We start from the raw sequence: 22648 nt of genomic DNA, 5'->3' as shown, positions 1-22648 counted from the left end.
ATTCTTTGTATCATCTAATTTCATCATCTGTGTTCAACCTTATGAATCTTATATCATTACACCCTTGAGTCTTTGTAATAATTGCATATAACCAATGTGAGTAATTTATCTCTAACCACAAATATATTTGGTCATATGTAATCTGTGAACGCATAGATGTGAATATCATTAAAATGAATCATTTGGAAACTTAACATTTGTGGATGGATTCCAGGCAGGCTCAATTTGCTCTAATTCTGCTGCACAAAGTCTACTGAAAGGTCTTATATCTAAATTCCAGCATTTCTGATCCTTTTTAGTTATTAATGACTTATTAGGGATAGAGTGATGACAAACTAGGTTATCTTGTTATAGATTCAGTGATATAAAATATAACTTTTACAATTTGTACTATATACTAACATAAAATTCTTACTTTTTCCATCTTGCTATACTTCTGCTCAGAAAAATTTTGCTAACCTCCAAGATTCTACAGTGAAATCATTACCTTGATATTAAAGGAATTTATATTACTATTTGCCTAACCTGTATTTTCTTTTCAAATTTTGACCATATTCCTACATAAATTCTTCCAAGTAGTCATATTTATTTGTTAACTTCTCAACATTCAGTCTTTTCATTTCTAGTTTCCCAGTTCATCATCCTTGGTGAATCAGGTGTAGACTGGAAGTTCAGCACCATGGATAGTTTTTGTAGTATTGAAGTCAGCCGCTTCCTTTGACACAGAGTGAGCCTTGCCAGTCTACCCACTGCAGAATCTGCCCAGCTCTTACAAGTGCCATGTCTGCTTCCTCCAGAGTCACTGCTATAAAGAAAGTGGTTCAGTAGTTCCAGCTGGAAACCAGACTCAACCACATGAAGGTTTCTCAGGCAGCTGCAGATTTGAAACAATTCTGTCTGTAGAATGCTCAACATGACCCCTAGTGACTAGAGTATCTTCAGGTAGGAATTCCTTAAGACTCCAGAAAGTCTGTTCCTTTTTGTAGCAAAACAAATCTTTGGATGGTTTTCTAAACCACTTTTTATGAACCAGTGAGTATTCAAAAGAGAACTGAATTTGAAACCTATACAAATCTTATCCCTATAACACATACCATACTATATTAAGTCCTGCTTTTGTCAGTGCTTCACATCTACTTCTCTGAATCTTCATAAATTTCTATTTCATAAGGCTAATTATTTTATATACACTGGCAGCAGTATACAATAAAATACTTAGTGAAAAAAAAAGAGTCACCCTTAATAACTCTGCTCTTTCTAAAAAAGTTTTATTACAGTATAATTAACATATAGTGTTATATTAGTTTTAAGTATACAATATAATGATTCAGTAATTCTATACATTGCTTAGTGCTCATCAAGATAAGTGTATTCTTAATGTCCTTTATCTATTGCAACCATTCCTCCACCCACCTCCCCTCTGGCAACTACCAGTTTGTTCTTTGTTTTTAAGAATCTAGTTTTCTTTTTCTTTTTTTTTTTTGTTTGTTTTGTTCTTAAATTCTGCATATTAATTGCACATAATTAATTCCACATATTTGTCTTTCTCTGGTTGACTTATCACAGTTAGCATTATATCTTCTAGGTCCATCCATGTTGTTACAAATGAGACCTTTCAGTCCAGAATTTTTGTGGATCCCCAAAAGTCCAATTTATGCTCTTATCTTTGACATGTTTAATTCATGAATGTCAAGGAAAATGTTTTTTCTTAGGTATTTGCTTTCCAACTAGTGCTAGCAATAATGCATCTCTTTTACATACATATTCTCTTTATCTGCATTATAGTCTCTAATATTTTTGACAGAGATCTATAGATTAAAAGCCTTATTAATTTATTGGGAGAGTCTGACTACATATGTGTATATTGGACATAACTGAATCCATTTTCCCTGTTTCAAGATGAAGAATTTACCTAGATAGTTTTTTTTTAGCTTTCCGGTTTGTATTTATATCTAACCTGGCTGCATCTGTTTTTGTAGTCAGTTCTGCTTAACTAAGTTACTCTTTACATTTTTTTCCTGTCTCCTGATTTATCTCTCTCTTTTTTTTTCTATACTGTTTACTTTATCCCCTTTACTGAGACATGTGTCCACTTATTTTCTCTTTTCCCAATCATCCTCTCAGTTATCACAAATTAGCATTCAGGAACAGGTTTTGACATCAAAAATTATCATGGTCTTCCTATAGTCAGAGTTGTATAAGGAAAATAAAGATTTAAAATTTATACATTTTAAACTACTTTACATTAGCAATACCAAGGATATTAAAGAAATATAGTGCATGACTTACTGTTGAATAACTTGCAAACTAACCAGAAATATAAGGAAGCTGTCTTTTCCCTTTTAAAGGTGGTTTCTTCTTAGGGTGGGGGCCTCTTGCCTCTGCCTGCCTTTCTTCCAGCTATCCTCCATTAACCTTAGAGTCTTGACCTGAGCTGAAACTAAGAATCAATGCTTAACCGACTTTGCCACCCAGGCATCCCAACATTCAGACTTTAAAACCAAAGCCTCTATATAGGATTTCATCTGTTGACAGGAAAGAGTACAACTCTGTTCTCATCATCTTCCCCTGTCCTACCTCACCCCCACTCCTTGATCATAGGACAAAAGGGATCCTAAAGTTCAGGGCTTCCTTTCAACAAATATGAAAACTGTGTAAGGAGAGGTTTAGTTCTTCTCAGGCTGATATGAGATGTTTACTACAGTTGGACTACAAGTTGATTTAAGTGTGAAAGGTCTTCCTTGGAGAATCAGTCTTTTGTGTAGGATCTTTCTATATATAATCCTCCCACCAACTTGGATAGGGCTTTCTGTTTGAGAGGTCATTTCTTTATGTCAGGGATTATGTAGCATAGATATATTTTCAAATTGTTTACCCTTACCTTCTCCATGGTTTTTCTTTATGTAATATTTCCCTTGCATATTTATCCACTATTGGGCAAATATCTGGATAGGCAGGCCTCTGAACACATTGCTCAGGCAAGACATTACAAGATAGTTGATGATTCATTTTTATTATCACTGATAAGTTTATGCTTGCAACTAACATGTCTTATGGTTGAGTTCTTTAAAAAGCCTTATATAGGGAAAGTATTTATAAAAAACATAGAGAGGCATACATTTAAATTTGAACTTTTTGAAAAGATCTTAGTATTTAATACATGAGGTGATGTAAATTATTAAACTTAGAGTCAGCAGATATAAAATTAGTTCTACACAGTAGCTCATCTTCATCTGAATGCCATATGAGTGACATAATGTGTAAATGATTTTAAACTGTAGAGTGCCATAAAATGTGAAACACTGAAATTATTGCTGGCCAATGATAGTAATACATTTTTGTTCAGACCAGACTATTTAGAGCAAAGTACAGTGGTAAGATTTAGGAAAGTTTCATTATGGAAATGCATCTTGATATAGGCTCCAAAGAAAATTAGAGTTGAATAACTCTAATTGGAGAAAGAACAGTTTTAAAGGTGGAGGAAGCTGGATGATCACAGCCTCATATTGGGGAACAGTAAGATAAATGATCAGATTGGGGAACAGCAGATTGGGGAACAGCAAGATAAATGGTCAGTTGGTATGAAGAACATGCTGAAAGAAGTAAGAAAACATGCTTACCTGTGATTAAAGAGATCTTCTTCCTAGAGATATTATAAAGATACATTAGATTGATAATCTAATGTAACCCTAAAAGAGGGTCATATGAAATATATATTAAATTGCTGAAAGAAGTAAGAAAACATGCTTACCTGTGATTAAAAAGATCTTCTTCCTAGAGATATTATAAAGATACATTAGATTGACAATCTAATGTAACCCTAAAAGAGGGTTATATATAATTTAATATAATATATATTAAATTGCTCCTAATATTGACTATCAGTTAACATTTTAAAATGATTTTTTTAAGTACGAGGGGCCAGTTTCATCCACTGCCTCTTGTAGCACTTTTAACAACCCTAGAATGAAAAGTATATTATTTTTCCAGAATCACATATAGACTGAAGCTTAAATATATTGGTTAACTAGCTTAATGACAAAAATGTTTAGGTATAGAATTCAGGTTTGAAATCTGGCATTTTTGGTTTGGAGTACAGATTCTCTCTCTTTTTTTCCCTTTGCTCATTTTTAAAAATGTCAATTCCAGTGTAGCTAACATACAGTGTTATGTTAGTTTCAGGTATAACAGATAGTGATTCAACAGTTTCATATACTACTCAGTGTTCATCAAGATAATTGTAGAGTACAGACTCTTAATCATAAAGCCATACTGGCTCTCTTGGCCAAAAGACTAAATGATAGTATGCAGAAATAATGAATAATTAGCCTCCAAAACTCACACAGCCTTAATAATTTTTAAGATAAAATATTACACATGCAGAAACAACAATATAGAATATTTTCAATCACAGGCTCAAGAAATTTTAATATTGTAACGACATTTGTTTTACATCACTAAAGAAAATATTGTAGTTGTAGTTATTGCCTTCTGTGAATTCTTTCTGATCCTAATTTCCTCACTTCCTAGAAGGAAAAACTACCAAGAATTCGGTATCTATTAGTCCCATGCAAGATTATTATTATTTTTTTTTAGATTTTTTTTTTATTTGTTTATTTGACAGATAGAAATTACAAGTAGGCAGAGAGGCAGGCAGAGAGAGAGGAGGAAGCAGGCTCCCCGCAGAGCAGAGAGCCAGACGTGGGGCTCAATCCCAGGACCCTGGGATCATGACCTGAGCTGAAGGCAGAGGCTTTAACCCACTGAGCCACCCAGGTGCCCCTGCAAGATTATTTTTAAAAAATAAATTTATCCCATAATCTATTGTCTTAAAATAGTATATGATTTTTTTTACAAGTTTTAAATGTTATGTGAATGCATGCTAAATTCAAAATATTTTTGAGGTTAATACCTGATTATGTATATATATAACTCTTGTTCATTCATTTTAACTTACGTAGAGACTTCTATTTTATGAATGGGCCACAATTTCCCTAATCACTCACCTCTAATGGATAACTAAACAGATTTCAATTTTTCTATTTTATAAATAATGCTGTTATGCATACAAGGATTGAAATATCTTCAGATTGGGTTACTACCATTCTGCATGTAGGGAGATTAGAAGTTGCCACTCTATCCTAACAAGAAGTAAAAAGCTGAACAGACTGCCATCAGGAACTCTTCTTGGATTTTTAAGAGTGGAGAACACAGACCAAATCACTGTTCCTCATGATTGTGCTCCCAAGATTGGATAGACAGACAGGTGGATACAGGGATCATGGCTTCCCAGAGTAGGGACTTACCAATGGAAAGTGTTAGGATAGGAAACCTGAGCTGTAATTGACAAATTGCTGGAGGCTCAGTGTGGACAACTCTGAGAGTTAAAAACTCCAGTTGGACCCTGTCACAGGGGGACCTCTACCTCTATGCCATTGTGAGTATTACTTCCAGAAGTTTGACCAGGTTTTCAACAGTAAATGTGAGAGAAAAATTCCCTCATTTTTCTAGCAGGGGAAGAGGAAAAGGATACATTTTGAAATACACCAGAGCACTCTGTTCTTAAGGCCTTCCCTCAGGAGAGGCTAATCAGCATCTATTATGCTGGGGTTTTATCATAGCCTAACTTAATTGGCAGGAAGGAAATAATCAATTCCAACCAGCTGTAGATTGCATGTGAGAGAAGAGGAATATCTAACTTTAACTTATTCTAGCCCTCTTGTTCTACCTTTGGTGGGGAAAGGGGACTGAGAAGCATGTGTGAAGTTCACAGTCCAGGGGCACAAGCTCACTAAAAGATTGAAACCTAATTATAGGATACTGAAATGCTTCCCCTCCTCCACAACTTACCACCACATTATTAAAGGACTATTTACAATAGTTCCTTTTACCCAGGATATCATGTCCAGCTATTAAGAAAAAAGTACAAGACATACTAAAAGGCAAGACTACACAATTTGATGAGACAGAACAAGCACCAAAACCAGACATGGCAGGGATATTGGAATAATCAGATTGTGTTTAAAACAACTGTGATTAATATGCTAAGGACTCTAAGAGATAAAGTAGACAGCAAGCAAGAACAGATGGGTAATGTAAGCAGAGAGATGGAAATCCTGAGAAAGAACCAAAAAGAAATGTTAGAGATCAAAAATACAGTGACAGAAGTGAAGAAGAATCTATCATGGGCTTACTAGTAGACTAAGTTTCTCCTGTATTTAGATGGTCTTTTTAAAGATGTGTTATAAAGACTTGGACATAAGAAGTTGCACAGAGGAATGAGATAGTGGATGCCAAATATGTCTCACAGGGAGTTATTCTTGAACACCAATATATATTAAGGTGACTTTTTCATCCAATGTCCAGAATGCAGTATAGGTGTGGCTATTTAAATGTATCATGCTTTTAAAAACCCATCTTTAAAGTTCTTCATGTAGGAAAAAGAATCTTGGAAATCATGGGCAGCAAGGCATTTAACTTTTACTTAGTGTGCTCTAGGGGTAATTCATCTTCCAGTGAATTTCTAAAGCTGCTAATTCTAACAACTGGTGCACTTTTGTTGGACTTGACCTTGGTAGCTTGTTCTCAACACTGTAGTATGTGTTTCTGAAGAATGGCTGGAAGTAAAGCAGTGAATCTTTGTTTCTCTCATTTGTCGCACTGCCATCTGACCTGACTCCAGGTGAGCTGGATAGTTGACTCTTTCTGTGTTGGGTTGCTACATATAATGTTTACTTTGAAACTTGTTGTTTAAAAATTACTTAACTGTTTTACTGAGTTGACTTGATTTTCCTTACTCACTGAGATCTGCAGACCTGCCAAGTTTGAATTTTGTAGCTTTAGAAGATAAATATATATGTATTTATACATAAATATATATTTATTTATTCCCTGCATGCTGGCAAAAAGGTCAGTGTCCTTTTCCAAACTCATTTTTCATAGGTAGTTTTGCAACTCAATTTAAAAATTATGGGCGAACATAGGTTGAAATAACAAAATTCTGGAATAATCACATTAGCCAATTTCTGAAAAAACAAATCTGAGAATCAAACTTTTTAGCTTTAACTATTGTCATCTATTCTCTATATTGCATAACGTGTGGGGTGGAAGCCTTAGACTATAAGAAAATAATTGGATTCAGTTTTATAATGTGGCCTTTATATTAAAGATATTGAGAATAACTGGTGGGTTTTTTGTTTTTATTTTTTACTGTGTTTAACATATGTGGTTTATTAACAATGCAATAATATTGAAATGATTGACTTTCTTTTATATTCCCCATGAATGTTACTAGTGATGTACTGATAAATGTTTAACATATGGCTCTTGGGCTGGGGGAACTCGGATTTGTAGATTTGCCATCTCCATGGTATAAATACTTCCATCATTGCTGATGTCAACCAGTCTGCAAAAGTTTTGAAATTTTAGCAGTCAGCTCTCAGAAGCTAGACACACTGCAGTGTAATTTTGTCTGCTTCCATGAGTTAATGTACATTTATGAAAATGTTTTATTTGGTAATGTTATTTTTAATAACTGTATTTTTGTATATCAAAAATAAATTTGAAGTATTGTAAGATGTTTTAAAACTAAATAATTGAAGTCTCAATAGTTTATTTTTGCTTTTGTTTCACTTACCTCAGAAGACATACCTAGTAAGAACTTGCTAGGTGGCCGATGTCAAAGAGGTTACTACTTATGTTGTCCTCTAGGATTTTAGTGGTTTCCTGTCTCACATTTAGGTCTTTAATCCATTTTGACTTTATTTTTCTGTGTGGTATAAGAAAATAGTCCAGTTTCATTCTTTTACATGTTATTGTCCAGTTTTTCCAACACCATTTTTTGAGCAGATAGTCTTTTTCCATTGGATGTTCTTTCCTGCTGTGTCAAAGATTAGTTGACCGTAGAGTTGAGGGTCCATTTCTGGGTTCCAAATATTACTGTGATCCAAAATGTTAGAGAAGAAAAAAGGACTTATTTTTATCTTCTTTTAGAGCTAAGAAGTTTGGGATGAGACTTCCTAGATCGAGCTGTTTGTTAGTGGGCTGGCTCAGTGATTCTTTGAGTTCCAGTATTTTAAAAGAATGAATCAGTTTACTATCTTCCAGTATGTTCATGGTTAGTCTGTACCTCTCAAATTTCTGCATTAGAATGAAAGAACATCAGTAGAACTTGATTCCTTTGGTTAATGGGTGATTACAGATGCGGCTCTGTTGTCATTCTTTAGTATTTGCTCACACTTTGGTCCCTTTCTAAACAATTCTAATCTGTTTCCTTTTATTTCTTGGACCAGTGAAAAATTGCTTCCACAGTAAAGACCTCTATCTGTGCTATTTAGTGGGATATGCAAGAACTGGGTGTTCTCTACATTCCTGATATGGTTACCACCTTCTTCTTTCTTCTCCTTCTCCCCCTCCCCATCTTCATACTCCTCTTCCTTCTTTTAATGTATCATGACATAATTCCCTACATATCATGAAAACCTGGCTAGCTCTCTTTTGTGAGGTCTTTAAGGTTTTGGAGTTTATACCTTGCTATCTATCCTCTAGGCCTTCACATAGTCTGTTCCTTTCTGAACTTTTTCCTTGATTAGATGCCTTTAGTCATCATGTAATTCTCAGCTTAGGCACTTAAAATTTTTTTTTAGGATAGATTTTTTAAATTCTGTGTTCACCAAATATCTTGCATGATGCCTGGCACATAGTAAGCTTTCAAAAAGAACTAGTTGAACAAATGAGCGGAGTACTGAATAATTTACCTTGGACATTACTTTGAAAGTGAGGTAGTTTTCTTGACCTGTTACAAGAATTTGTTTCCTTATAGTTCTCATTTTCCCTCAGTAAGCTATACCAAACAGAGATATTCTGGTTGAGGATTCTTTATAGCTAAATTGTTGTTAATTGAAACTTAAAGATTTTTCTTAATTTCTCAGAAGAGTTTATTTGGTGAGTCAATTAACTCAATTATTTTCTAATTGAGAGCTGGTAACATTTTCCATATTGGTTTATGTAGGAAGGAACAATATTAAATAGTGAGGACAGAGAGCAGCAGCTTTAGGTTTTGCTGTTTCCTTTTGATGTGAAAATAAATAGGAGAAAGAAACTCAGACAGACACAGTCAACTTGATAACAATTTCTGAGATAATGTTACCTAGAATGTACTTTATAATTTAAAATACATTGTGTAACATAGTCTTGCAATTTTTATAGCCAAGGTGTTTTAGGAAAACAGCAAAAATAAATTAAAAGGTGGTGTAATCTTCATGAAAGTCACTGGTCTGGAGAGTCCCAGGTTTTCTTGAGTGGAAGATTTTAAATAAAATGACATTCAGTATCTCTTCTATACTATCTGGCTATAATTGTTACATGGGATGGCCAATGTGACTATGTTGCCAAATCTCCTCTTAAACTATGGTAAAGATAGAATATGGTGTGTGTGTGTGTGTGTGTGTGTGTGTGTGTGTGTGTGTAGTTTGTGTATAACTTTTAAATTTAATTCATTCTTGGTAGGAAAGCACAATTGCAGCAAAAGCTACAAATCTCAGTAATGCCACATCGTCCAAGAATAGCAGTCAATGTACATAGGTACTTTAAAAATATGACATGATCAGGGGGCTGCCTGGGTGGCTCAGTGGGTTAAAGCCTCTGCCTTCGGCTTGGGTCATGATCCCAGGATCAGCAGCAGCAGGCTCTCTGCTCAGCGGGGAGCCTGCTCCCCCCCCCCCACCTGCCTCTCTGCCTACTTGTGATGTCTGTCTGTCAAATAAATGAATACAATCTTTAAAAAAAATGACATGATCGATGCACTGCATTTTATTATTTAATGTTAGACCATTCTAGAAAATATGTTCTGTATTTAATACTTCTCTTTGCCAGAATATCTTCACTGGCTTGGGTAATTGAAAAAAGAGCTTTTTTTCAGGTGCCTTTCTAGAACAACCAGAACCCACAGATATCCTTTTATCTTTCTGAGCTACAAAATACTTGTTAACCATTACCATAGCAATTAATTATGAATTAAGTTCAGTGCATGATAATTTAACAAATATTCATAAAACCCAAAACATATGTAAGATCTTATACTTCAAAATTGTTCACAAGATTTTTGTGACATTACTATTGACCTCTGTTGTTACTATTTTTCATTATTTCCTTACTGACTGCTCTAAGTAAACTTGAAGTTTCCTCCCTAGCATACATTTCAGCCTTCTTCTGCCTTTGTATTGTATCCATTGGCTATGGATGATATGAATTCCATCTCTAGCCTCAGTAACTGACTCTGATTGATATTTGCCAGTCAGTATAATCTTATTAATTGGTTCAAGAATGGGCTGTAACTGAAGCCCAAGTAGATTAGTGCTTGATATTCTCGTAGCCACTAAGATTATTTTGGTTTGGTCCAAACAAGACTGTGTTTGATTGTTGAATATGTAGAAGACCTCACTTTTCTAGTGTGCGGATATGAACCTGGGAACACTGCAACCATTTTGTCACAATGAGAAAAGGCAGCATGAGAATTAAGTCAATCTAAATACCTGATCAATATTGAAATTGGGGGGCACCTGGGTGGCTCAGTCAGTTAAATGTCTGCCTTTGGCTCAGGTCATGATTCCAGGGTCCTGGGATCAAGCCCCCTATCACATCTGGCTCCCTGCTCCATGGGGAGCCTGCTTCTTCCGCTCCCTCTCCTTGTGCTCTCTCTCTGTCAAGTAAATAAAATCTAAAAAACACGAAAAAACAAGACAAAACCAAAAAAAACCAAAATTGAAATTAGTTTATCTGTATACTTTTCATTGATATTCATAAATTATGTTACTTTTTAAGCCATTTTGAGCTTTCTGATTCTTGCAAATGAAAAGAGCCTAATTGACACAACTCTCAAATGGACAGCAAGTAGAACAGGGTCTGTGTTTTATACTTCTTTACATCCTCAACACCTAGGAAATATATAATCACAGGAGTTATTCAGTTATTTTTATTGATTTGATTAGGGAGATGAACTCCAGGCCTGTCTGTATTCAAAGCTCATCATAGCTGACATCATTTAGGAAATCATCAATTTTCAGAGGCCAGTTTTAAAAATACCGAAACTGGGAAGTTTGCCATGTTGCCTGGGATGGGTGTATAACCACCAGAGAGCTGCAAGAATATATACCTAAACAAATTCTTGGAAAATTCATTTCATGTTAACTCATCATAGGATGACAAAAAGAAAAACATTGTCATGATTCAATGTTAAGATATAACTTCCTTGTTATGAAATTATATATTTAGTAAAAAAATTATAAGTGAAAATTATAAAAATTATAATTAAAATTATAGTAAAAATTTACTAAATATAATCATATTTAGTAAAAAATTATAAATATATAAAAATTATATATTTATTAAAAAATTGTAAGATGTTGGTCTTTAAGAAAGAAAGAATTTTGCCACTTCTAATGGACATTTCTGGTTCATCACCTGGGTTTTGACATGCTCTCCTTCTCAAAATTCTTTTAAAGTGTTTTAGTTACCTCAGTTTGGTAGTAGCAGGCTAGGACTAGTTTATCTTCTTGAGAGAATGATTTAAAAAGAGTAAAGCCATATCAAGTAACTTAGATTTTTAAGACTAATTTTTAGAATAAATGACATAACATATTCATTGTAAATGTAATATAGCTATATTAAGAAACAGAAAAATGAAGAAAAAAGGACCTTAATGCAATTAGCATAATTTGTATATTTTCTACCAAATGTGCTTTTTACTACTTTCTTGTCATCAGAGACATGATGCAAATTTTTAGGTTTTATTTTTGATGTAATTATTCATGTAAATGAACAGTGTTACTAGGAAATTCTTTAGGTCTTCTTACTGCAGATTTTAAGTATAATAGCCTTAGGGGTGAAATCTGAGAATGAGATCTGTTTGGATATTCAAACATCTTGTTTGCCTTGAGCAACTCGATGGGGCTGTGGAGGCTGAAAAAAATGGATGACTACAAAATAAAAGACAGAGCAACTCCTTATATGGTTTGCAACAAAGTCAGAAGGAAGAGAAAGCTTTAAATCCCCAATAGCCTCATTTATTTTTAAATAAAAATAAAAATAAAGTTTTTTTAAGTAAAAATAAAAATAAATAAAAAATAAAATATTCCCTTTCCCAAATTTAAATTAAAATAGGCATGTAAAATGATTTTTGTTAACTATATTTTGGCACAGAAATAATTTTGTATTGGGGGATGCCGGGGTAGCTCAGTGGGTTAAAGCCTCTGCCTTTGGCTTGGATCTTGATCTCAGGGTCCTGGGATCAAGCTCCGCATTGGACTCTCTGCTCAGCCGGGAGCCTGCTTCCCCCTCTCTCTCTGCCTGCCTTTCTGCCTGCTTGTGATCTCTGTCAAATAAATAAATAGAATCTTAAAAAAATAATTTTTTATTTGGAAAACTACCCTTAGATGACAGATATATTTCTCCATAATGGTTGCATAATTTTTAAAGGCAAAAGGATAATAATATTACTGACAGATTTTTACCACTAAGAATTCTGAATCATTATCAAGGATGGAATTATAAATACTTTGTGATGTGTGGTCCTTGTGATGATCTGAACTTCGAAGTAACACAAATACAGACAGATGTAAAGATTTATTTAGTAATGCTAGTATTATTAATGAAGTAGTAACCTTTAGGACTAAATTTGATTGTTCTTTCAATTTAATCAAATTTAACTATTCTTCTCCCCTAGTATTTCTAAGAAAAAATTAAGTTTCTATACCCCTGGATTTTGGGGGGGGGGGTGAAGGGGAATGTTAAATAAATCAACATCTCAAAAATTCCCTAGTTAGTTTTTCAATGTTTGCAGAGAACTCTTTTGTCAGTAGTTGGTTATTTCATGAAGTTACGGATAGATTCAACTGATTAAAACAATATAAAAATAAGAATAGCTTAACAATTTAGGTTCTCAGTAGGAATGATAAATTGTGCTGTTCATTTGCAATTACTGTCCTTTCCTGAGCTCCTGACAGACAATGATGCTCAGTTATGGAGCATTTTCCAACTGGGCTTGAATATTGAGACATTTCAATTGGCACTTGAGTCAAAACATATTTGCTGGCTTGATATGAGCCACAATTTGCATTTCCAACCCTGGTTAGCTGTTTTGCTTGGGAGAGAAAATACAGTCAGGGTTAATACAATTCTATTGCTTCTACTAGAAAATCAATTCTGAGAGCATGCACTGCTGATATATAATCAGAACTGCAGGTGTGTATATAAAGAACATGACATTACTAATGATCTAAACTAAGGGGACTTTACTGGGGCCAACATATATGCATGAACCTAACTTTCAGAGAACTCTTAGCCAACCTCACCTCCACATTTGGCAAAATGTTAGGGGAGTGCCAGAGAACAAGGATTCCCCTATTTATCCAGTGATTGATTACACTGAGATTTGAGGCTAGTTATCGAAGTAGAAGAATAGAGAATCTTTATGGTGACTAAAGTCAATGCCTGAATTCTTTTTTTAACCAGAAAAATTCAGCTTAATACTATATCAAATCCCGTTCTTAATTGGTAATATCTTACATGAATTTTAACTAATGTAGTACCCTTATGCTAAGGATAACTATGCTCTTATGTTGGTGGTGATTAGCATAATACCATACCCAACAGACATTTTTAACTACTTTTACTTTTAGAAATAAAAACTTAGGACCATAACTATGTGTAACTTTATGGCCTTATTTAATGCCCTTACTGGTGAAAAGAGTGAAATTTTACCTGGTCTGACCAGATGCTAGTACATTGTGGGTACTTAATGTTAAAACATGAGACTTGAATGAAGAAATGATATTACTATACTAATGTTCACTGCCTTTTGGCTTTGTACTTTCCTCTTCATAAAGCTTTAGCACATTCTCCTAGCACAACTAACCAGGACAATTGCATTATCTATAATCATTAGTTTCTCCCTGATTCACTGCTTATAATTGACATCACTACATTTAGTTAAATTAAATTTGAAAAAATGTAGTGATTGAAAATAGCCCATTAAGTGAACCAGCCAAAATGAATAGTGATTAGTAATGAAAAAAGATAACGATATGCATTGTGATAATTATTGCAATGCTTTTCTATCAAATGATCCGTTTAATTTCTCTCCTTTTCTCTTTTATAACTGGCAGACTTCTCTAAGTATTTTTAGAATTGAGTGTTTATTTTAAAACTAGTTGAGTCAGACTGATTGTGACATTCATTTTTATTGATCCTGACAATGAATAGAGACAAAATAGATTAAGGAACTGTATTTTTAAAGGATCTAGTTCTCCCTCAATCCAGTCACAGTTTCCACTCCCTCTGTGAAGCTCTCTGATCACTAAACATTACCTGGCAGGTTTGGCATTGGCCCACAGCAAAATTTTCCACGATTGATCCATCCTACCTCCGATGAAATATTAATAACAGAGTATAAAGCCAACTTAATAGAATATGTCCTTCCATAAAATAAACTTTTTTTGTTTATCACTTCCCAATGTCATTATCAATGTCATGGATGAGGCTTATGGATATTATTCTGCAGAACCATTTATGATATCAGAATATAGCATTATTCTCAGGTCACCTATGAAAAAACAACTTGTCATTATTATTCAATCTAATTTTCTGCTTCTGACCTTGAATCCGTCTAACAGTTGAGCCACTATGTTAGGCACTGCAATACATTTTCATGCTTTTTATTTAATTTTTCTCACAATATTTCTGTAAGGGTTAGCAACTTTGGGATTGTATGGTTATTTTTGGCATTTTACTCTGACAGCACTGGTTATGTTAAAACAAAACAACATACTCATATAATGAATAAATAATTGAAATTTGAACCTGAAGTTTTCCCACTAGCTCATTACAGTTACTGGAAATATGACTTTGAATTAGGTTTTTTGGGTTCTTATTCAGTTTAGTAATATACATTTAAGAAGGTAGTTATGAGAATCAGTTGAGATAATGTAGTAAAAATGCTCTGTGAACTTATATGTTTAGCAGCTTGGTTAACTCTCCTGTATTTTACATGCATATGCTTATCAGACGTAAACTGAGAAAATTCTAAGTAATTGATTAATAATTCTGTCAGGGTTCCAAGCAGTTGATCTAATGGTGATAGGCTGTTTTAAGATTTTGGATTTTTTTCTCCTCTCTTAAATTGTTTTTCATGTAAATTCCACATTTATCCTAAATATCTTTATTATTTCTACATTTACTTCTAGTAAGGACTAGGGACAAAAGGAGGGGCCATTTTCCATGATAAATACTTGAAAAACAGTACACATGCTAAGCCTATTTTGAACTCACATTCCCAAACTATATTTTTTTGACCAGGATAATGTAGTTCAGTTGATGTGTTCTTCGCTTAACTGGTGCTTTAGAATAGCAATACCAGAAAGGATCTCAAAGATCAACTGTTCATTCAGATAAGAGAGAGAGGGGTTATGGTCTTGCAGAAACATAAGGACATTCCTCTGTAGGACAACAGTAAGTCTACTACTAAAAGAAATTAAATTATAAAAGTTTAGTGTACTTATATACCTAAAATAGGAGGAACAAACCCAATCAGAAAAAAGGCAGTAGGACTTTAAAATATTACTAATTTTCTATCCAATGTCTGATTTGGTTCTGGACATGATTACCAATTTGACTGTGCAGTTTTATAGTCATTACTCACTTTGAGAAACAGATTTGCTTCTCTTCATACAGTACCTTTTCTTTCACTTACCAATGACAATGAATTATCTCAGCTTTGTTCACATGCATCAGCATTCTAATACTTTACATTGCTGCCCTGAAAAATGTCCCCATACATTCAAAATTTTTAAATCTCCTTTTTTCATTGACATACTCAGAGCACTTCAGAATTGAATGCTGTCTGTTCTTGTGGTTGTGACCCCTTTCATGCGATGCATGTTCAAAGTGCTTTCACATACATATTTCAAACATTGTTATCTCAGCTTTTAAGATATTTTACTGCCACTGAAATGACTGCAAGTTTCTTTGAAGGACTACCAATCTCAGTTCTTTTTGTCAAGACATATTTATGCATTTACTCTGCTCAAGAAATGCTTTTACACTAGTTTTAAAGAAGTAAGCGTTAATATACAAACGCTTTTATATATTCCCCATTGGAGCAAGAAATTTTACCCTCATTTTAAAGGAATACCTTTTATTTTATTACTTTTAGAGGTGGAAAGAGGATTAGAGAGTTTCCCTTTTAGAGGCTGGACAATGTCTTAGTCTTCTATTATTTCTTTTTTAAAATGGAGGAAAATGGTGTGGATTAAACTCTTATTTATATAACTGAACAGATAGTCTGAGCATTTCTTAAGTTAGGTAAAACCAATTTATCTAGATAATACTTCTAGATATTTTGTCACAAATATTAAACTATAATATTTTCCTAGAAGTGTGACAGCAGAATTCATTCTTTTACTAATGTTGAATATGGTTGTATAAGTTTCCTATGGCTGCTGTAACAAATTACTGTAAATTTAGTGGCTTACAGGAGCACCCATTTATACTTATATTTTTGAAGGTCAGAAGTCTAAAATGGATCGGCAGGACTACTTTCCCTCTGGAGGCTCTACGAGAAAAATCTTTGTCCTTGCTTTTATAATGTCTAGAGGTGTCTAGAGGCTGCCTGCATTCATTGGCATGGGCTTACATCACTCTAAGCACTGCTGCTATTTTCTCGTCACCTTCTGTGACATATCCTTCTGCCTCCCTCTTACAAGAAACTTTGTGATTACATTGAAATAATCCAGGATAATCCCCTATATCAAGGTCTTTATTTATGTACATTGCAAAGTTGCTTTTGCCATGTAAGGTAACATATTCAGAGGTTCTAGGGATTAGAATATGGACATCTCTGTGGGCCATTATTTGGTCTGTCACAATGGTCATTTTAAAATCTGTGTTTATAAAATATAACACTGAATTTAAGAGGGAAATTTCTCTTTTAAATTTTCATCACTGTTACTGTATTTTTTTTTTCTTTCTGTAAGATCATTGTAGTCCTCAGTTTTGGCAAAGGCACTTATACTTAAATCAATCTTGATAAGTTAAACTAGGGAAGAAACATAATCAAAGTTTCTTCCACGCCGTACAAATCATAAGGAGAATGAGTCACTTCTTTAATGCTGACTAGAACCAAAGGGCATTTGTACAGGATATGTATTTCCAGATGGAGGGAAAATGTTATGTGATTGGGTATTTGTAAGAGTTTGCTTTTTTCTGATTTAACAGAGACTTAGGAATATGAATCATCCCATTCATATGGCAGGATTGTGTTCACCAGACTGACCACTAAGGAAGCACTTGCCTCAGGTAATTATATGAACAAGAAAACACTTCCAGTTGTCTGAAAATACCCCAAATAATGTTTAAGGGATGATTCAACTACATCTTGAAAATTGGTATTTTCAAAGAGCCATGACTATTTCTCTGCCACTATATCAATTCATTGTAGCACTTCCAATGACAGCATTCTACAGAACAGGATTAATGAATTTTACTTTTGTTCTTTGTTTAGAAAGAATATAGTCTAAAGTTTTAAATGGCTCTTTCATATGAACATGTAGAGTGATTATTCTGTTGTCAGTGTTCAGTTTTGAAATGATATTAGAGGGGCGCCTGGGTGGCTCAGTGGGTTAAAGCCTCTGCATTCGGCTCAGGTCACGATCTCAGGGTCCTGGGATCGAGCCCCACATCGGGCTCTCTCTGCTCAATAGGGAGTCTGCTTCCCCCTCTCTCTCTAACTGCCTCTCTGCCTGCCTCTCTGCTTATGATCTCTCTCTGTCAAATAAATAAATAAAATCTTAAAAAAAAAGAAATGATATTAGAAAGGAATAAACTAAAATATTTTAATGATTCAGGAACCAAATTTGAACATTTGATCCTATCCCTATGAAGTCAATGCCATAAAAGGAGCACTCATTCTAAAAGACTAGATATAAATGTACCAGTTAGGTCTTCATCATAATTTTTGAACAGAGGAGGGAAATAAGAATTTCAGGCATTTGATTTACTTTGTGAGAGTTTTTCTTATAGAAACCTAGGACAATATAAGTGCAGTGAAAACAACATGAGATTGATGTGTAGAGGGTGTGATGTCTGCTTTGCTTGAGTCAGTTAGGTCAAGATGCTCCAAAGGGGTAGACCTTCCCATGATTATAGACAGATATATCCCACTTTGAATCTGTTTTCTATTGATGTATAATGTTCCAGATACATGATATGTAGTTAATAAATATTTCTGAAAAGAAAAGAAGGAAGGGATATAAAATTAAGGTATGGGATTATTGGCATATAGATCACTCTCAGCTTTATTTTTCAATTAATGGTTCATAAATTGAATTAAAGCACAGTTTGAGAATGAGCATGTTTAATTTGTCTAAAAATAATTAAATCACTAAAATTATATAATTTGGCACTGATCATTTGTTTCTGATTTCTAAATTTTTATATGAGAGAGAAAAGTACTCTTAGAAGTTAGAAGAAAGACAAATCTAAAAATAAATTTAGCATGACTTTATTTTTTAATTCTTAAGTAATATTAATGGATTTTCTTTTAAGAACATGGTCAATCAGAACTGATGAATATAAATGAAATATATCTTCTTGTCATTCTGATATTGGGTATACAGGTGTTTGTATAGTTCAGATTTGTAGCAGATGAAACAATAATGCTAGAGACACTAAGCTTTAAGAGCTCATTCAGTTGAGTGCCAGAGGAATCTGGACTCTAAAATCCACAGGGACTCTATACCTTTTTCCTAGATATCTTGGGCTGCAGTCTCTTCTTACTGGCAAATTGGTTTCTTTCTGGATCACTTTGAGATCTCATATATGCTTTCCTTTTTCTGTTTCATGACATACCCAGAAAGATCTCCATCCCTTTCCTTAAATCACACACATACATTCACAAATTCTCACTAGATCAAGTTTTCAGGTATACAGAGTGAACCTAGATGTTTTGGAGCAATGAAAATGTTTTTAAACCACAATGGGGGATGTGTAATTGAATATAAGACATTTCTTGAAAGGAGTATTTTAGTCATTTTTGCTAACTTTCTCTCTAGCCTCATTAATCATCATTAGAGTAACTCTGAGTCCTCTGGCCTAGTCTCCAAGATTGGCCAAATACAAGTTTTAGACTTCTCTTTTATATCTAAAAATTTATTGAAATGCTTTATTAAACAATATTCCTTTAGCCCTGAATCTCTCACCTTTTCTCTTTTTCTTACTCATCTCTACCAAGTGAGGGAGCATATAGAGGTTTTCCCTTTGGTGCAAATTATGTTTTCCTTCAAAGAAGGAAAAAATTACTACAGGTAGTTTATGGATTAAAGTAATATTTTTGTCTATATTAAACAGTATTAGTTAAAGTTATGGTACTGCTGTCAATGTTAGATTATAACCAGTAAGGAGAAAAAGCCTGAGAAATTCAATCAAATGGTTTAGAGCTTGTGACACGACAGCTCTTTGTATGCTTCTTAAATAGTCAGAGTAAAGATTGCAAGGAAGTGGTTTTGTTCAGAACCCTTGAAAAATTGAACAATAGAACATACATACAAGACTAATAGAGGCTCTTGTTAAGTCTGGGTGAAAACTCACAGAAAGATTGGTTGCTCATGTCCTTCCAACTATATGTATAGGAGGGCTGCCTTTTAAAGAGAGCTTAGCTCTAACCTGGCTAGTCAAGGAATACCACAGAGGCCCACCTTTCTATTCGTGAGTACTTTGCTTTGGGTTCCGTGGTTACTAGTGTGGCAACTACATGAGATCTTTCTTTGGGTACATAAAAAAAAATCTGCTGTTGAAAGTTGATAGTGTTTGAGAATTTCGTAAGCTTCTTCCCAGAAAGGTTAATATAGTATAGAGACCCAATAAATTAAGTATTAGATTCTTTGTTCAAATGCTCATAAGGCGAGGTATAAATTACTTCTCTAGTATATTCACATATAAAATGATAACTCTCAGGTCTTGAAGGAGTTAATGTGACCTTCGCAGGAATATGAATTCAAATCTGAATAATTTCTTCCTGAAATGAGAAGCTTTCCTCAAGTGATTGTCTATTTGTTCCTAGAAAAGGTCTCATCTACACAATTGGAGAATTTGCAATAATTTCACTCAATTCAAACAGCCCGTTTGAAATTATGTAGACAATATTCTTTCGTTATTTGAATATTTATTTTTCAATGAACTGTTTTTGGTGTCATCTGAGATTAACCCAACCCAGGTATTTAGCTCATCGTCAAAACCAGGGAAGACAGAATAGTACAGTGTCCCAGTGCCAGATTTGGGAGCCACACAATCAAGGTTTGAATCCTGCCTCTGTCTCCAGTAGCTGTATGACTTTGAAAAAATGACTTAATCTCTTTTCTTACTTTTTCTTCTATAAAATGAAAATATAACAGATTCTCCCTCAGATGGTTGTAGGATGAGGAGTAAATGTGTTAGTAAGTGAAATTATCTGGTAAATAGGGACTTTACAAATATTTCCTATAATCTGTTTATGGTTATAAACATACATTACTTATGAAACAAACATGTACAAAAACATGTAGGGAAAAACATGCTAATAGTAAATGATTTAGATTTCAAAATGCTTCTTTTCTTTTAAAAATGATAAAACGTCAATAAGAACTTTTAATTAGACTCCAAATTGAGTGAATTTTTACCTATTGGTTATATAGCATATAAAATACTCATTTTAGCAAGTATTACAGGATAATAAACACTGAATATAGAAAAACCATCTGTTAATTATCCAAAGCTGAATTAATTTACATAGCAGTGAGTAGAGCTTAGCCTTAGATTGTTTTCCTGATATTTACACTGTGTAATAAAGTCTGTATTTTTGTTGGGAGAGATATTAATTTAAGAAATAGAATGAAAAATTTTAATAGTCATAAGTAATGAGGAAATTGGTTTTGCAATTTTCATGGAAATGAAGCTATTTTTCCTATATTTTTAAAGTTTTATTACATTAACAGGGAGGAAAATGCTATATTTAAGAGACAGTTGGTAAAATCTTATAAGAGTGTTGAGCTGTTGACATAAAAAGGACTGCAAAGATTCTAGGAAGTTAATTTATCTTGGAAGACTAACCTTATGACAGTATTATAAAATTTCAAATCTATTAATATTCTTACTCTTTAAACTGAGTATGTCCTAAGTAGAATTTAATTAATAATAGCATAAATTTAAGTGTTAAGTCAAATCAACATTGTAAGCATTCTTTATTACTGATGAATCATTCCAAAGATTGAGAAGCTGATCCTACAAACTTATTTACATTTTTGTATCTTGTCTGAGGTCAGGAACTTCTCTTTTTATTCTGTTTTGACTTCATCTATTGGATTCTTGATACCAATCTCTACAATTCTGTAAGACTTTCTCCTCATACTCTTGAAACTTAAATTTCCTTTTCTAAAATTTTTCAGTTTTAAAAGCTGCTCAAGACTTATACCTCAAGCTACCAAGGCAACTCCTTCCTTTTCTTTCCTACCAACCATCTTAATGAGCCTTATATACACTTTGCCTCTATTTTCTTACATCTCCTTTGCTCCTTACCACAGTATGATTGATTGCCCCCAACACTGTCCTGTCATTGCTCTCACAAGTCACCAGCAACCGGCCTCTGTCAAATTAGATGGTGTTTTATAATCTGAAATCTGCCAGTTCTCTCTGCTACATTGGACAATTTATATAATCAACATATAATTGACATACAACTATGTGTAAGTTTAAAGTTTACAATATGATGATTTGATACATTTGCATATTGCATTGTGATTCGATATCACCATAGTGTTAGCTAATTGTGGTGAGAACATTTTAGATCTAGTCTCCTAGTAACTTTGAAGTATATAACACATATAGTATCATTGACTATTATCATTATACTTTGCGTTAGATCTCCAGAACTTATTCACCTTCTAGTCTCAAGTTTGTTTGTACTCTTTAACATCTCTTTAGTTCCCCTACCCTCAGCCTTTGATAACTGCCACTCTACTCTCGAGTCCAGAGTTTTTAGATTCCACATATTAGTGACAAACTTTTTAAATGGTTTCTCTGCCTATTTTACCTCTGTCAGCACTGTCCTCCTACTATCCCTGAAATATTGTCCCCCAGGGATTTACCTGCATATCTTAGAGGATATATACACTAAACTTACTTCTCTCCCTAGTCCCATTTGTTTCCCTTTCATTTTTCCTTATCCCTTTTTGACTTTGTAATCCATAATGTCGTTTAAATCAGCAACATCAGCTGATTTAGTTATCTTTATACACTTGCTTCTAGTTGGTCGTGAAACTCTTAGTATCAACTCTTCATTGTCTGCACTCTTCACCCTTAAGAACAACAGCCTTCCACAGTCAGTTCTGTGTCTGTGTTGGTATAATTAAAATTTAGAAGTTTCTCTTCCAACATTTTGGCTGGTTCTGTGATTCATTTACTTTTCTCAGATTGCTGACTTTGCCCTCTAAAGGACCTTAAGAGTCTGTATTCATAGTTTGTCTTGCTTCTCTAACTATCAACATACAGAGGAAGTGAACACCAGTATCGCTTTGCTAGGGACCTCTAGGCCAACAGTCTGCAAGATGAGACTTAAAATTTTGCC

At 33.9% G+C, this 22648-nt stretch overlaps 1 pseudogene; it reads left to right on the top strand.

The window, feature by feature from the left end:
- The first annotated feature begins 780 nt into the window (after positions 1-780).
- LOC111151854 lies at positions 781-986 on the top strand (annotated as a pseudogene).
- Positions 987-22648: the final 21662 nt, after the last annotated feature.

The sequence above is a fragment of the Enhydra lutris genome, unplaced genomic scaffold (assembly GCF_002288905.1).
Source record: "Enhydra lutris kenyoni isolate GAN:26980312 unplaced genomic scaffold, ASM228890v2 scaffoldscaffold27, whole genome shotgun sequence".
NCBI classification, from domain to species: domain Eukaryota; kingdom Metazoa; phylum Chordata; class Mammalia; order Carnivora; family Mustelidae; genus Enhydra; species Enhydra lutris.
This window is presented reverse-complemented; position numbering and strand designations above follow the sequence as displayed.